This window comes from Ascaphus truei, chromosome 12 (assembly GCF_040206685.1).
Source record: "Ascaphus truei isolate aAscTru1 chromosome 12, aAscTru1.hap1, whole genome shotgun sequence".
Lineage (NCBI taxonomy): Eukaryota > Metazoa > Chordata > Amphibia > Anura > Ascaphidae > Ascaphus > Ascaphus truei.
The window spans coordinates 20,576,518-20,591,863 of record NC_134494.1 but is presented as its reverse complement, the minus strand read 5'-3'; the positions used below and the strand labels follow the sequence as shown (position 1 = coordinate 20,591,863).

General features: G+C 55.7%; 1 protein-coding gene across 1 annotated transcript in view; it reads right to left on the bottom strand.

Annotated features, from left to right (window-relative positions):
- TNNI2 (troponin I2, fast skeletal type) overlaps nt 1-12,742 on the bottom strand; it is a 28,584-nt gene extending 15,842 nt beyond the window's left edge. The window contains exon 1 of the mRNA XM_075566905.1: nt 12,692-12,742. The gene's annotated coding sequence lies outside the window, so the exon portion shown is untranslated. The remainder of the gene's footprint in view (nt 1-12,691) is intronic.
- Between the last annotated feature and the right edge of the window lie 2,604 nt (nt 12,743-15,346).

The window sequence follows — 15,346 nt, the reverse complement described above, 5'->3', positions numbered from 1 at the left end:
GGGAGGAGCAGTGTAAGAGCGCTGTGTGTGTGTGCGGGAGGAGCAGTGTAAGAGCGCTGTGTGTGTGTGCGAGAGGAGCAGTGTAAGAGCGCTGTGTGTGTGTGCGGGAGGAGCAGTGTAAGAGCACTGTGTGTGTGTGCGGGAGGAGCAGTGTAAGAGCACTGTGTGTGTGTGCGGGAGGAGCAGTGTAAGAGCGCTGTGTGTGTGCGGGAGGAGCAGTGTGTGTGTGGGAGGAGCAGTGTAAGAGCGCTCTGTGTGTGTGCGGGAGGAGCAGTGTAAGAGCGCTGTGTGTGTGTGCGGGAGGAGTAGTGTAAGAGCGCTGTGTGTGTGTACGGGAGGAGCAGTGTAGGAGCGCTGTGTGTGCGGGAGGAGCAGTGTAAGAGCGCTGTGTGTGTGTTTGCGGGAGGAGCAGTGTAAGAGCGCTGTGTGTGTGTGCGAGAGGAGTAGTGTAAGAGCACTGTGTGTGCGGGAGGAGCAGTGTAAGAGCGCTGTGTGTGTGTGCGGGAGGAGCAGTGTAAGAGCACTGTGTGTGCGGGAGGAGCAGTGTAAGAGCGCTGTGTGTGTGTTTGCGGGAGGAGCAGTGTAAGAGCGCTGTGTGTGTGTGCGAGAGGAGTAGTGTAAGAGCACTGTGTGTGCGGGAGGAGCAGTGTAAGAGCGCTGTGTGTGTGTGCGGGAGGAGCAGTGTAAGAGCGCTGTGTGTGTGTGCGGGAGGAGCAGTTTAAGAGCGCTGTGTGTGTGTGCGGGAGGAGCAGTGTAAGAGCGCTGTGTGTGTGTGTGTGTGCGGGAGGAGCAGTGTAAGAGCGCTGTGTGTGTGTGCGGGAGGAGCAGTGTAAGAGCGCTGTGTGTGTGCGGGAGGAGCAGTGTAAGAGTGCTGTGTGTGTGTTTGCGGGAGGAGCAGTGTAAGAGCGCTGTGTGTGTGTGCGAGAGGAGTAGTGTAAGAGCACTGTGTGTGCGGGAGGAGCAGTGTAAGAGCGCTGCGTGTGTGTGCGGGAGGAGCAGTGTAAGAGCACTGTGTGTGCGGGAGGAGCAGTGTAAGAGCGCTGTGTGTGTGTTTGCGGGAGGAGCAGTGTAAGAGCGCTGTGTGTGTGTGCGAGAGGAGTAGTGTAAGAGCACTGTGTGTGCGGGAGGAGCAGTGTAAGAGCGCTGTGTGTGTGTGCGGGAGGAGCAGTGTAAGAGCGCTGTGTGTGTGTGCGGGAGGAGCAGTTTAAGAGCGCTGTGTGTGTGTGCGGGAGGAGCAGTGTAAGAGCGCTGTGTGTGTGTGTGTGTGCGGGAGGAGCAGTGTAAGAGCGCTGTGTGTGTGTGCGGGAGGAGCAGTGTAAGAGCGCTGTGTGTGTGCGGGAGGAGCAGTGTAAGAGCGCTGTGTGTGTGTGTGCGGGAGGAGCAGTGTAAGAGCGCTGTGTGTGTGTGCGAGAGGAGCAGTGTAAGAGCGCTGTGTGTGTGTGCGGGAGGAGCAGTGTAAGAGCACTGTGTGTGTGTGCGGGAGGAGCAGTGTAAGAGCACTGTGTGTGTGTGCGGGAGGAGCAGTGTAAGAGCGCTGTGTGTGTGCGGGAGGAGCAGTGTGTGTGCGGGAGGAGCAGTGTAAAAGCGCTGTGTGTGTGTGCGGGAGGAGCAGTGTAAGAGCGCTGTGTGTGTGTACGGGAGGAGCAGTGTAAGAGCGCTGTGTGTGCGGGAGGAGCAGTGTAAGAGCGCTGTGTGTGTGTGTGTGTGCGGGAGGAGCAGTGTAAGAGCGCTGTGTGTGTGTGCGAGGAGGAGTAGTGTAAGAGCGCTGTGTGTGTGTGTGTGCGGGAGGAGCAGAGTAAGAGCGCTGTGTGTGTGCGGGAGGAGCAGTGTGAGAGCGCTGTGTGTTTGTGCGGGAGGAGTAGTGTAAGAGCGCTGTGTGTGTGCGGGAGGAGTAGTGTAAGAGCGCTGTGTGTGCTGGAGGAGCAGTGTAAGAGCGCTGTGTGTGTGTGCGGGAGGAGCAATGTAAGAGCGCTGTGTGTGTGCGGGAGGAGCAGTGTAAGAGCGCTGTGTGTGTGTGTGCGGGAGGAGCAGTGTAAGAGCGCTGTGTGTGTGTGCGAGGAGGAGTAGTGTAAGAGCGCTGTGTGTGTGTGTGTGTGCGGGAGGAGCAGAGTAAGAGCGCTGTGTGTGTGCGGGAGGAGCAGTGTGAGAGCGCTGTGTGTTTGTGCGGGAGGAGTAGTGTAAGAGCGCTGTGTGTGTGCGGGAGGAGTAGTGTAAGAGCGCTGTGTGTGCTGGAGGAGCAGTGTAAGAGCGCTGTGTGTGTTTGCGGGAGGAGCAATGTAAGAGCGCTGTGTGTGTGTGCGGGAGGAGCAATGTAAGAGCGCTGTGTGTGTGCGGGAGGAGCAGTGTAAGAGCGCTGTGTGTGTGCGGGATGAGCAGAGTAAGAGCGCTGTGTGTGTGTGTGCGGGAGGAGCAGAGTAAGAGCGCTGTGTGTGTGCGGGAGAAGCAGTGTAAGAGCGCTGTGTGTGTGCGGGAGGAGCAGTGTAAGAGCGCTGTGTGTGTGCGGGAGGAGTACTGTAAGAGCGCTGTGTGTGCGGGAGGAGCAGTGTAAGAGCGCTGTGTGTGTGTGCTGGAGGAGCAGTGTAAGAGCGCTGTGTGTGTGCTGGAGGAGCAGTGTAAGAGCGCTGTGTGTGTGCGGGAGGAGCAGTGTAAAAGCGCTGTGTGTGTGCGGGAGGAGCAGTGTAAGAGCGCTGTGTGTGTGTGTGTGCGGGAGGAGTAGTGTAAGAGCGCTGTGTGTGTGCGGGAGGAGCAGTGTAAGAGCGCTGTGTGTGTGTGCGGGAGGAGCAGTGTAAGAGCGCTGTGTGTGTGCGGGAGGAGCAATGAAAGAGCGCTGTGTGTGTGCGGGAGGAGCAGTGTAAGAGCGCTGTGTGTGTGCGGGAGGAGCAGTGTAAGAGCGCTGTGTGTGTGCGGGAGGAGCAGTGTAAGAGAGCTGTGTGTGTGTGCGGGAGGAGCAGTGTAAGAGCGCTGTGTGTGTGCGGGAGGAGCAGTGTAAGAGCGCTGTGTGTGTGCGGGAGGAGCAGTGTAAGAGCGCTGTGTGTGTGTGCGGGAGGAGCAGTGTAAGAGCGCTGTGTGTGTGCGGGAGGAGCAGTGTAAGAGCGCTGTGTGTGTGTGCGGGAGGAGCAGTGTAAGAGCGCTGTGTGTGTGCGGGAGGAGCAGTGTAAGAGCGCTGTGTGTGTGTGTGCGGGAGGAGCAGTGTAAGAGCGCTGTGTGTGTGTGCGGGAGGAGCAGTGTAAGAGCGCTGTGTGTGTGCGGGAGGAGCAATGTAAGAGCGCTGTGTGTGTGTGTGCGGGAGGAACAGTGTAAGAGCGCTGTGTGTGTGTGCGGGAGGAGTAGTGTAAGAGCGCTGTGTGTGTGTGCGGGAGGAGCAGTGTAAGAGCGCTGTGTGTGTGTGCGGAATGAGCAGTGTAAGAGCGCTGTGTGTGTGTGCCGGAGGAGCAGAGTAAGAGCGCTGTGTGTGTGCGGGAGGAGTAGTTTAAGAGCGCTGTGTGTGTGTGCGGGAGGAGAAGTTTAAGAACGCTGTGTGTGTGTGCGGGAGGAGCAGTGTAAGAGCGCTGTGTGTGTGTGCGGGAGGAGTAGTGTAAGAGCGCTGTGTGCGGGAGGAGCAGTGTAAAAGCGCTGTGTGTGTGCGGGAGGAGCAGTGTAAAAGCGCTGTGTGTGCGGGAGGAGCAGTGTAAGAGCGCTGTGTGTGTGTGCGGGAGGAGCAGAGTAAGAGCGCTGTGTGTGTGTGCGGGAGGAGCAGTGTAAGAGCACTGTGTGTGTGTGTGTGCGGGAGGAGCAGTGTAAGAGCGCTGTGTGTGTGCGGGAGGAGTAGTGTAAGAGCGCTGTGTGTGTGTGTGCGGGAGGAGCAGTGTAAGAGCGCTGTGTGTGTGTGTGTGTGTGCGGGAGGAGCAGTGTAAGAGCGCTGTGTGTGTGCGGGAGGAGTAGTGTAAGAGCGCTGTGTGTGTGTGTGCGGGAGGAGTAGTTTAAGAGCGCTGTGTGTGCGGGAGGAGCAGTGTAAGAGCGCTGTGTGTGTGTGGGGGAGGAGCAGTGTAAGAGCGCTGTGTGTGTGTGGGGGAGGAGCAGTGTAAGAGCGCTGTGTGTGTGCGGGAGGAGCAGTGTAAGAACGCTGTGTGTGTGTGCGGGAGGAGCAGTGTAAGAGCGCTGTGTGTGTGCGGGAGGAGCAGTGTAAGAGCGCTGTGTGTGTGCGGGAGGAGCTGTGTAAGAGCGCTGTGTGTTTGCGGGAGGAGCAGTGTAAGAGCGCTGTGTGTGTGCGGGAGGAGCAGTGTAAGAGCGCTGTGTGTGTGCGGGAAGAGCAGTGTAAGAGCGCTGTGTGTGTGTGTGCGGGAGGAGCAGTGTAAGAGCGCTGTGTGTGTGTGCGGGAGGAGCAGTGTAAGAGCGCTGTGTGTGTGTGCGGGAGGAGCAGTGTAAGAGCGCTGTGTGTGTGTGGGGGAGGAGCAGTGTAAGAGCGCTGTGTGTGTGCGGGAGGAGCAGTGTAAGAACGCTGTGTGTGTGTGTGCGGGAAGAGCAGTGTAAGAGCGCTGTGTGTGTGTGCGGGAGGAGCAGTGTAAGAGCACTGTGTGTGTGCGGGAGGAGCTGTGTAAGAGCGCTGTGTGTGTGCGGGAGGAGCAGTGTAAGAGCGCTGTGTGTGTGCGGGAGGAGCAGTGTAAGAGCGCTGTGTGTGTGTGCGGGAGGAGCAGTGTAAGAGCGCTGTGTGTGTGTGTGTGTGTGCGGGAGGAACAGTGTAAGAGCGCTGTGTGTGTGTGCGGGAGGAGCAGTGTAAGAGCGCTGTGTGTGTGTGCGGGAGGAGCAGTGTAAGAGCGCTGTGTGTGTGCGGGAGGAGCAGTGTAAGAGCGCTGTGTGTGTGTGCGGGAGGAGCAGTGTAAGAGCGCTGTGTGTGTGCGGGAGGAGCAGTGTAAGAGCGCTGTGTGCGGGAGGAGCAGTGTAAGAGCGCTGTGTGTGTGCGGGAGGAGCAGTGTAAAAGCGCTGTGTGTGCGGGAGGAGCAGTGTAAGAGCGCTGTGTGTGTGTGCGGGAGGAGCAGAGTAAGAGCGCTGTGTGTGTGCGGGAGGAGCAGTGTAAGAGCACTGTGTGTGTGTGCGGGAGGAGCAGAGTAAGAGCGCTGTGTGTGTGCGGGAGGAGCAGTGTAAGAGCGCTGTGTGTGTGCGGGAGGAGATGTGTAAGAGCGCTGTGTGTGTGTGTGCGGGAGCAGTAGTTTAAGAGCGCTGTGTGTGTGTGCGGGAGGAGTACTGTAAGAGCGCTGTGTGTGCGGGAGGAGCAGTGTAAGAGCGCTGTGTGTGTGTGCTGGAGGAGCAGTGTAAGAGCGCTCTGTGTGTGCGGGAGGAGCAGTGTAAGAGCGCTGTGTGTGTGCGGGAGGAGCAGTGTAAGAGCGCTGTGTGTGTGCTGGAGGAGCAGTGTAAGAGCGCTGTGTGTGTGCGGGAGGAGCAGTGTAAAAGCGCTGTGTGTGTGTGCGGGAGGAGCAGTGTAAGAGCGCTGTGTGTGCGGGAGGAGCAGTGTAAAAGCGCTGTGTGTGTGCGGGAGGAGCAGTGTAAGAGCGCTGTGTGTGTGTGCAGGAGGAGTAGTGTAAGAGCGCTGTGTGTGTGTGTGCGGGAGGAGCAGTGTAAGAGCGCTGTGTGTGTGCGGGAGGAGCAGTGTAAGAGCGCTGTGTGTGTGCGGGAGGAGCAGTGTAAGAGCGCTGTGTGTGTGCGGGAGGACCAGTGTAAGAGCGCTGTGTGTGTGCGGGAGGAGCAGTGTAAGAGCGCTGTGTGTGTGTGCGGGAGGAGCAATGTAAGAGCGCTGTGTGTGTGCGGGAGGAGCAGTGTAAGAGCGCTGTGTGTGTGTGCGGGAGGAGCAGTGTAAGAGCGCTGTGTGTGTGCGGGAGGAGCAGTGTAAGAGCGCTGTGTGTGTGTGTGCGGGAGGAGCAGTGTAAGAGCGCTGTGTGTGTGTGCGGGAGGAGCAGTGTAAGAGCGCTGTGTGTGTGTGCGGGAGGAGCAGTGTAAGAGCGCTGTGTGTGTGTGCGGGAGGAGCAATGTAAGAGCGCTGTGTGTGTGTGTGCGGGAGGAACAGTGTAAGAGCGCTGTGTGTGTGTGCGGGAGGAGTAGTGTAAGAGCGCTGTGTGTGTGTGCGGGAGGAGCAGTGTAAGAGCGCTGTGTGTGTGTGCGGAATGAGCAGTGTAAGAGCGCTGTGTGTGTGTGCGGGAGGAGTAGTGTAAGAGCGCTGTGTGTGTGTGCGGGAGGAGCAGAGTAAGAGCGCTGTGTGTGTGCGGGAGGAGTAGTGTAAGAGCGCTGTGTGTGTGTGCGGGAGGAGTAGTGTAAGAGCGCTGTGTGTGTGCGGGAGGAGTAGTGTAAGAGCGCTGTGTGTGTGCGGGAGGAGTAGTTTAAGAGCGCTGTGTGTGTGTGCGGGAGGAGCAGTGTAAGAGCGCTGTGTGTGTGTGGAGGAGGAGCAGTGTAAGAGCGCTGTGTGTGTGTGGGGGAGGAGCAGTGTAAGAGCGCTGTGTGTGTGCGGGAGGAGCAGTGTAAGAACGCTGTGTGTGTGTGTGCGGGAGGAGCAGTGTAAGAGCGCTGTGTGTGTGTGCGGGAGGAGCAGTGTAAGAGCGCTGTGTGTGTGCGGGAGGAGCTGTGTAAGAGCGCTGTGTGTGTGCGGGAGGAGCAGTGTAAGAGCGCTGTGTGTGTGCGGGAGGAGCAGTGTAAGAGCGCTGTGTGTGTGTGCGGGAGGAGCAGTGTAAGAGCACTGTGTGTGTGTGCGGGAGGAGCAGTGTAAGAGCGCTGTGTGTGTGTGCGGGAGGAGCAGTGTAAGAGCGCTGTGTGTGTGTGCGGGAGGAGCAGTGTAAGAGCGCTGTGTGTGTGTGGGGGAGGAGCAGTGTAAGAGCGCTGTGTGTGCGGGAGGAGCAGTGTAAGAACGCTGTGTGTGTGTGGGAGGAGCAGTGTAAGAGCGCTGTGTGTGTGTGCGGGAGGAGCAGTGTAAGAGCGCTGTGTGTGTGCGGGAGGAGCTGTGTAAGAGCGCTGTGTGTGTGCGGGAGGAGCAGTGTAAGAGCGCTGTGTGTGTGCGGGAGGAGCAGTGTAAGAGCGCTGTGTGTGTGTGCGGGAGGAGCAGTGTAAGAGCGCTGTGTGTGTGTGTGTGTGTGTGCGGGAGGAGCAGTGTAAGAGCGCTGTGTGTGTGTGCGGGAGGAGCAGTGTAAGAGCGCTGTGTGTGTGTGCGGGAGGAGCAGTGTAAGAGCGCTGTGTGTGTGTGCGGGAGGAACAGTGTAAGAGCGCTGTGTGTGTGTGCGGGAGGAGCAGTGTAAGAGCGCTGTGTGTGTGCGGGAGGAGCAGTGTAAGAGCGCTGTGTGCGGGAGGAGCAGTGTAAGAGCGCTGTGTGCGGGAGGAGCAGTGTAAAAGCGCTGTGTGTGCGGGAGGAGCAGTGTAAGAGCGCTGTGTGTGTGTGCGGGAGGAGCAGAGTAAGAGCGCTGTGTGTGTGTGCGGGAGGATAGTGTAAGAGCGCTGTGTGTGTGCGGGAGGAGCAGTGTAAGAGCTCTGTGTGTGTGCAGGAGGAGCAGTGTAAGAGCGCTGTGTGTGTGCGGGAGGAGCAGTGTAAGAGCGCTGTGTGTGTGCGGGAGGAGTAGTGTAAGAGCGCTGTGTGTGTGTGCGGGAGGAGAAGTGTAAGAGCGCTGTGTGTGTGTGTGTGTGCGGGAGGAGCAGTGTAAGAGCGCTGTGTGTGCGGGAGGAGCAGTGTAAGAGCGCTGTGTGTGTGCGGGAGGAGCAGAGTAAGAGTGCTGTGTGTGTGCGGGAGGAGCAGTGTGTGTGCGGGAGGAGCAGTGTAAGAGCGCTGTGTGTGTGTGCGGGAGGAGCAGTGTAAGAGCGCTGTGTGTGTGTGCGGGAGGAGCAGTGTAAGAGCGCTGTGTGTGTGTGCGGGAGGAGCAGTGTAAGAGCGCTGTGTGTGTGTGCGGGAGGAGCAGAATAAGAGCGCTGTGTGTGCGGGAGGAGCAGAGTAAGAGCGCTGTGTGTGTGCGGGAGGAGCAGTCTAAGAGCGCTGTGTGTGTGTGCGGGAGGAGCAGTGTAAGAGCGCTGTGTGTGTGTGCGGGAGGAGCAGAGTAAAAGCGCTGTGTGTGTGTGCGGGAGGAGCAGTGTAAGAGCGCTGTGTGTGCGGGAGGAGCAGTGTAAGAGCGCTGTGTGTGTGCGGGAGGAGCAGTGTAAGAGCACTGTGTGTGTGCGGGAGGAGCAGTGTGTGTGCGGGAGGAGCAGTGTAAGAGCGCTGTGTGTGTGTGTGCAGGAGGAGTAGTGTGTGTGCGGGAGGAGTAGTGTAAGAGCGCTGTGTGTGTGTGTGCGGGAGGAGCAGTGTAAGAGCGCTGTGTGTGTGTGCGGGAGGAGCAGTGTAAGAACGCTGTGTGTGTGTGCAGGAGGAGCAGTGTAAGAGCGCTGTGTGTGTGTGTGGGAGGAGCAGAGCAAGAGCGCTGTGTGTGTGTGCGGGAGGAGCAGTGTAAGAGCGCTGTGTGTGTGTGCGGGAGGAACAGTGTAAGAGCACTGTGTGTGCGGGAGGAGCAGTGTAAGAGCGCTGTGTGTGTGTGTGCAGGAGGAGTAGTGTAAGAGCGCTGTGTGTGCGGGAGGAGCAGTGTAAGAGCACTGTGTGTGTGTGTGCAGGAGGAGTAGTGTAAGAGCGCTGTGTGTGTGTGTGCAGGAGGAGTAGTGTAAGAGCGCTGTGTGTGCGGGAGGAGTAGTGTAAGAGCGCTGTGTGTGTGCGGGAGGAGTAGTGTAAGAGCGCTGTGTGTGTGTGCGGGAGGAGCAGTGTAAGAGCGCTGTGTGTGTGCGGGAGGAGAAGTGTAAGAGCACTGTGTGTGTGTGTGTGTGCGGGAGGAGCAGTGTAAGAGCGCTGTGTGTGTGTGCGGGAGGAGCAATGTAAGAGCGCTGTGTGTGTGCGGGAGGAGCAGTGTAAGAGCGCTGTGTGTGTGTGCGGGAGGAGCAGTGTAAGAGCGCTGTGTGTGTGCGGGAGGAACAGTGTAAGAGCGCTGTGTGTATGTGCGGGAGGAGCAGTGTAAGAGCGCTGTGTGTGTGCGGGAGGAGTAGTGTAAAAGCTCTGTGTGTGTGTGTGCGGGAGGAGCAGTGTGTGTGCGGGAGGAGCAGAGTAAGAGCGCTGTGTGTGTGTGCGGGAGGAGCAGTGTAAAAGCGCTGTGTGCGTGCGGGAGGAGCAGTGTAAAAGCGCTGTGTGTGTGTGCGGGAGGAGCAGTGTAAGAGCGCTGTGTGTGTGCGGGAGGAGCAGTGTAAAAGCGCTGTGTGCGTGCGGGAGGAGCAGTGTAAAAGCGCTGTGTGTGTGTGCGGGAGGAGCAGTGTAAGAGCGCTGTGTGTGTGTGCGGGAGGAGTAGTGTAAGAACGCTGTGTGTGTGTGCGGGAGGAGCAGTGTAAGAGCGCTGTGTGTGTGTGTGCGGGAGGAGCAGTGTAAGAGCGCTGTGTGTGTGTGCGGGAGGAGCAGTGTAAGAGCGCTGTGTGTGTGTGCGGGAGGAGTAGTGTAAGAACGCTTTGTGTGTGTGCGGGAGGAGCAGAGTAAGAGCTCTGCGTGTGTGCGGGAGGAGCAGTGTAAGAGAGCTGTGTGTGTGTGCGGGAGGAGCAGAGTAAGAGCTCTGTGTGTGTGCGGGAGGAGTAGTGTAAGAGCGCTGTGTGTGTGTGTGCGGGAGGAGTAGTGTAAGAGCGCTGTGTGTGTACGGGAGGAGTAGTGTATGAACGCTGTGTGTGTGTGCGGGAGGAGCAGTGTTAGAGCGCTGTGTGTGTGTGCGGGAGGAGCAGTGTAAGAGCGCTGTGTGTGTGTGCGGGAGGAGCAGTGTAAGAGCGCTGTGTGTGTGTGCGGGAGGAGTAGTGTAAAAGCGCTGTGTGTGTGTGCGGGAGGAGCAGTGTAAGAGCGCTGTGTGTGTGCGGGAGGAGCAGTGTAAGAGCGCTGTGTGTGTGTGTGCGGGAGGAGCAGTGTAAAAGCGCTGTGTGCGTGCGGGAGGAGCAGTGTAAAAGCGCTGTGTGTGTGTGCGGGAGGAGCAGTGTAAGAGCGCTGTGTGTGTGCGGGAGGAGCAGTGTAAAAGCGCTGTGTGCGTGCGGGAGGAGCAGTGTAAAAGCGCTGTGTGTGTGTGCGGGAGGAGCAGTGTAAGAGCGCTGTGTGTGTGTGCGGGAGGAGTAGTGTAAGAACGCTGTGTGTGTGTGCGGGAGGAGCAGTGTAAGAGCGCTGTGTGTGTGTGTGCGGGAGGAGCAGTGTAAGAGCGCTGTGTGTGTGTGCGGGAGGAGCAGTGTAAGAGCGCTGTGTGTGTGTGCGGGAGGAGCAGTGTAAGAGCGCTGTGTGTGTGTGTGCGGGAGGAGTAGTGTAAGAACGCTTTGTGTGTGTGCGGGAGGAGCAGAGTAAGAGCTCTGCGTGTGTGCGGGAGGAGCAGTGTAAGAGCGCTGTGTGTGTGTGTGCGGGAGGAGCAGAGTAAGAGCTCTGTGTGTGTGCGGGAGGAGTAGTGTAAGAGCGCTGTGTGTGTGTGTGCGGGAGGAGTAGTGTAAGAGCGCTGTGTGTGTACGGGAGGAGTAGTGTATGAACGCTGTGTGTGTGTGCGGGAGGAGCAGTGTTAGAGCGCTGTGTGTGTGTGCGGGAGGAGTAGTGTAAGAGCGCTGTGTGTGCAGGAGGAGCAGTGTAAGAGCGCTGTGTGTGTGTGCGGGAGAAGTGTAAGAGCGCTGTGTGTGTGTGTGCGTGCGGGAGGAGTAGTGTAAGAGCGCTGTGTGTGTGCGGGAGGAGTAGTGTAAGAGCGCTGTGTGTGTGCGGGAGGGGTAGTGTAAGAACGCTGTGTGTGTGTGCGGGAGGAGTAGTTTAAGGGCGCTGTGTGTGTGTGTGTGTGCGGGAGGAGCAGTGTAAGAGCGCTGTGTGTGTGTGTGTGTGCGGGAGGAGTAGTGTAAGAACGCTGTGTGTGTGTGCGGGAGGAGTAGTGTAAGAGCGCTGTGTGTGTGTGTGCGGGAGGAGTAGTGTAAGAGCGCTGTATGTGTGTGTGCGGGAGGAGCAGTGTAAGAGCGCTGTGTGTGTGCGGGAGGAGCAGTGTAAGGGCGCTGTGTGTGTGCAGGAGGAGCAGTGTAAGAGCGCTGTGTGTGTGTGCGGGAGGAGCAGTATAAGAGTGCTGTGTGTGTGTGTGCGGGAGGAGCAGTGTAAGAGCGCTGTGTGTGTGCGGGAGGATTAGTGTAAGAGCGCTGTGTGTGTGTGCGGGAGGAGCAGTGTAAGAGCGCTGTGTGTGTGTGCGGGAGGAGTAGTGTAAGAACGCTGTGTGTGTGCGGGAGGAGTAGTTTAAGGGCGCTGTGTGTGTGTGTGTGTGCGGGAGGAGCAGTGTAAGAGCGCTGTGTGTGTGTGTGTGTGCGGGAGGAGTAGTGTAAGAACGCTGTGTGTGTGTGCGGGAGGAGTAGTGTAAGAGCGCTGTGTGTGTGTGTGCGGGAGGAGTAGTGTAAGAGCGCTGTGTGTGTGTGTGCGGGAGGAGCAGTGTAAGAGCGCTGTGTGTGTGCGGGAGGAGCAGTGTAAGGGCGCTGTGTGTGTGCGGGAGGAGCAGTGTAAGAGCGCTGTGTGTGTGTGCGGGAGGAGCAGTGTAAGAGTGCTGTGTGTGTGTGTGCGGGAGGAGCAGTGTAAGAGCGCTGTGTGTGTGCGGGAGGAGCAGTGTAAGAGCGCTGTGTGTGTGTGCGGGAGGAGCAGTGTAAGAGCGCTGTGTGTGTGTGCGGGAGGAGCAGTGTAAGAGCGCTGTGTGTGTGCGGGAGGAGCAGTGTAAGAGCGCTGTGTGTGTGCGGGAGGAGCAGTGTAAGAGCGCTGTGTGTGTGCGGGAGGAGCAGTGTAAGAGCGCTGTGTGTGTGCGGGAGGAGCAGTGTAAGAGCGCTGTGTGTGTGCGGGAAGAACAGTGTAAGAGCGCTGTGTGTGTGTGCGGGAGGAGGAGTGTAAGAGCGCTGTGTGTGTGTGCGGGAGGAGCAGTGTAAGAGCGCTGTGTGTGTGTGTGCGGGAGGAGCAGTGTAAGAGCGCTGTGTGTGTGCGGGAGGAACAGTGTAAGAGCGCTGTGTGTGTGTGCGGGAGGAGGAGTGTAAGAGCGCTGTGTGTGTGTGCGGGAGGAGCAGTGTAAGAGCGCTGTGTGTGTGTGTGCGGGAGGAGCAGTGTAAGAGCGCTGTGTGTGTGCGGGAGGAGCAGTGTAAGAGCGCTGTGTGTGTGTGTGTGTGCGGGAGGAGCAGTGTAAGAGCGCTGTGTGTGTGTGCGGGAGGAGCAGAGTAAGAGCGCTGTGTGTGCGGGAGGAGCAATGTAAGAGCGCTGTGTGTGTGCGGGAGGAGCAGTGTAAGAGCGCTGTGTGTGTGTGCGGGAGGAGCAGTGTAAAAGCGCTGTGTGTGTGTGCGGGAGGAGCAGTGTAAGAGCGCTGTGTGTGTGTGCGGGAGGAGCAGTGTAAGAGCGCTGTGTGTGTGTGTGCGGGAGGAGCAGTGTAAGAGCGCTGTGTGTGTGCGGGAGGAGCAGTGTAAGAGCGCTGTGTGTGTGTGCGGGAGGAGTAGTGTAAGAACGCTGTGTGTGTGTGCGGGAGGAGCAGTGTAAGAGCGCTGTGTGTGTGTGCGGGAGGAGCAGTGTAAGAGCGCTGTGTGTGTGCGGGAGGAGCAGTGTAAGAGCGCTGTGTGTGTGCGGGAGGAGCAGTGTAAGAGCGCTGTTTGTTGGGGGGAGCAGTGTACGAGTGCTGTGTGCTGGGGGGCTGTAAGAGCGCGGTGTGTGGGAGAGAGGGTAATACGACCTTACCTTCAGGTGGGTTTTACGGGTGTTGGAGATTTTTGGCTTCTTCTGGTGGAGGAAAATGTAAAAAAAACAAACTCGTCAACATTCTGACCCCAATAATCCCCAGACCCCTCTTATCTAATCCTTGAGACCCCTTACTTATCTCCCCTCCCCAGTACACCCACACTCCGCTAATTACCCTATATACTCCCCCTTCCCTGTACAACCCCAGAGGATTCCCACCATCACTGCCCCCAGATGCCCCCTGAGGGGTAAGAAGTAAATAGAAGAACTTACGTCACTAAGCGCGGAGCGGAGGAGGGAAAAGAGAGAGACATTAGAGATCAGAAAGAGACAGACCCAAACCCCCCGCACCCAGCATGATGTATACAGGGAGGGGGGGGGGAGTGATGGATCAGGTGTGGATCGATTATAGATACAGTTGTTGGTCGAGAGATGTTAGATAGATACATGTGTAGACAGAGAGATGTTACATATATACAGGTGTAGATAGATACATACAGGTGTGTATAGATACAAATGTAAATAGATGTTGGACACAGGTGTAAATATGATAGATAGGTACATGTATACCTAGATAGGTGATAGAAACAGGTGTAGACAGTTGATAGATATACAGGTGTAGATAGATACATATGTACATAGATAGATAGATAGATAGATAGATAGATAGATAGATAGATAGATAGATAGATAGATAGATAGATAGATAGATACAGTTGTAGGTAGATGTTGGATAGATGCAGGTGTAGACAGAGAGCTGATAAATATGCAGGTGTAGATAGATACATATGTACATAGATAGATAGATAGATAGATAGATAGATAGATAGATAGATAGATAGATAGATAGATAGATAGATAGATAGATAGATAGATAGATAGATAGATAGATAGATAGATAGATAGATAGATAGATACAGGGATACCTAGATAGATTATAGATATACAGGAGGAGATACAAATGTAGATAGAGGGATAGATATACAGGTGGAGATAGATACAGATGTAGATAGATGGATAGATATACAGGAGGAGATGTAGATGTAGATAGATGGATAGATATACAGGTGGAGATAGATATACAGGTGGAGATAGATACAGATATAGATAGGTACAGGTGTAGACAAATGTACAGATAGATACAGATGTAGATAGCTGTATAGATATACAGGAGATAGATATAGATGGATAGATATACAGGAGATAGATATAGATGGATAGATATACAGGTGGAGATAGATACAGATGTAGATAGCTGTATAGATATACAGGTGGAGATAGATGGATAGATATACAGGAGATAGATATAGATGGATAGGTATACAGGTGGAGATAGATATAGATGGATAGATATACAGGTGGAGATAGATACAGGTGTAGATACTGTGGATGGATAGATATACAGGTATATACAGATAGAGATGTAGATATACAGGAGGAGATAGAGATGTAGATAGATAGATATACAGGTGGAGATAGATACAAGAGGAGGTAGATGGATAGATATACAGGAGATAGATATAGATGGATAGATATACAGGGGGAGATAGAGATGTAGATAGATGGATAGATATACAGGGAGAGATGGAGATGTAGATAGATGGATAGATATACAGGGGGAGATAGAGATGTAGATAGATGGATAGATATACAGGGGGAGATAGAGATGTAGATAGATGGATAGATATGCAGGGGGAGATAGAGATGTAGATAGATGGATAGATATGCAGGGGGAGATAGAGATGTAGATAGATGGATAGATATACAGGAGGAGATGGAGATGTAGATAGATGGATAGATACACAGGAGGAGATAGAGATGTAGATAGATGGATACAGGTGTAGTGTAGATATATGACAGATAAATATAGAGGATAGAAACAGGTGTAGACAGATGATAGACGGATACAAATATAGACGGACAGATAATCAGAAAAACACTCACTCTTCCCCCATCTTGACGGTTTCTGTGATACCTGCGTATAACACACACGGGAAGAATATGATCAGTGACGCTTAATCATACACTACGATTGGTCTACAAAGAAGGGTCCACCTCCCACCTTATTCACTGGCAGAGAGACTCCCGTTCACTAACCTGTACTGTGTTTGTTTGTATATATATATATATATATATATATATATATATTATCTCAAATACAAATATCACTTGTCTTAGACAGGTCTGCAACCCTGCTTTTCGCCATTTCACCTAACACAGGGGTGCGCAAAGTGGGGGGCGCGAGATTTTCGGGGGGTGGGGGGGGGGGTGGGGGGGCGTGGCTGTTGCAGAGGCCCTGCGCTACCCCGAAAGCATTTAAAATAAATACCGGGGATCGCGCGAGGCCTCTGTAACAATTACTTACGTACCCTTCCAGCGACGCGTCTCCGTGTCTACCCGGCGTCCAATGACACTGCGGGGTCACGTGGCGCCACGGTGCCATGGCAACGTGATGTCACATGACACGGTTACATCATTTGAGGCCGTGCAGGGAGTGGGAGGAGCGCGAGCCTGAGGGGAGTGGAGACAGGGGGGGGGGGGCGCATGTCAGAAACTTTGCGCACCCCTGACCCAGCATACAGTGCTTCCACTGCAGCAAGGGATTCTGGGAAATTACATGCACACAGCGGACACACACAAATGGATTTGAGGCAA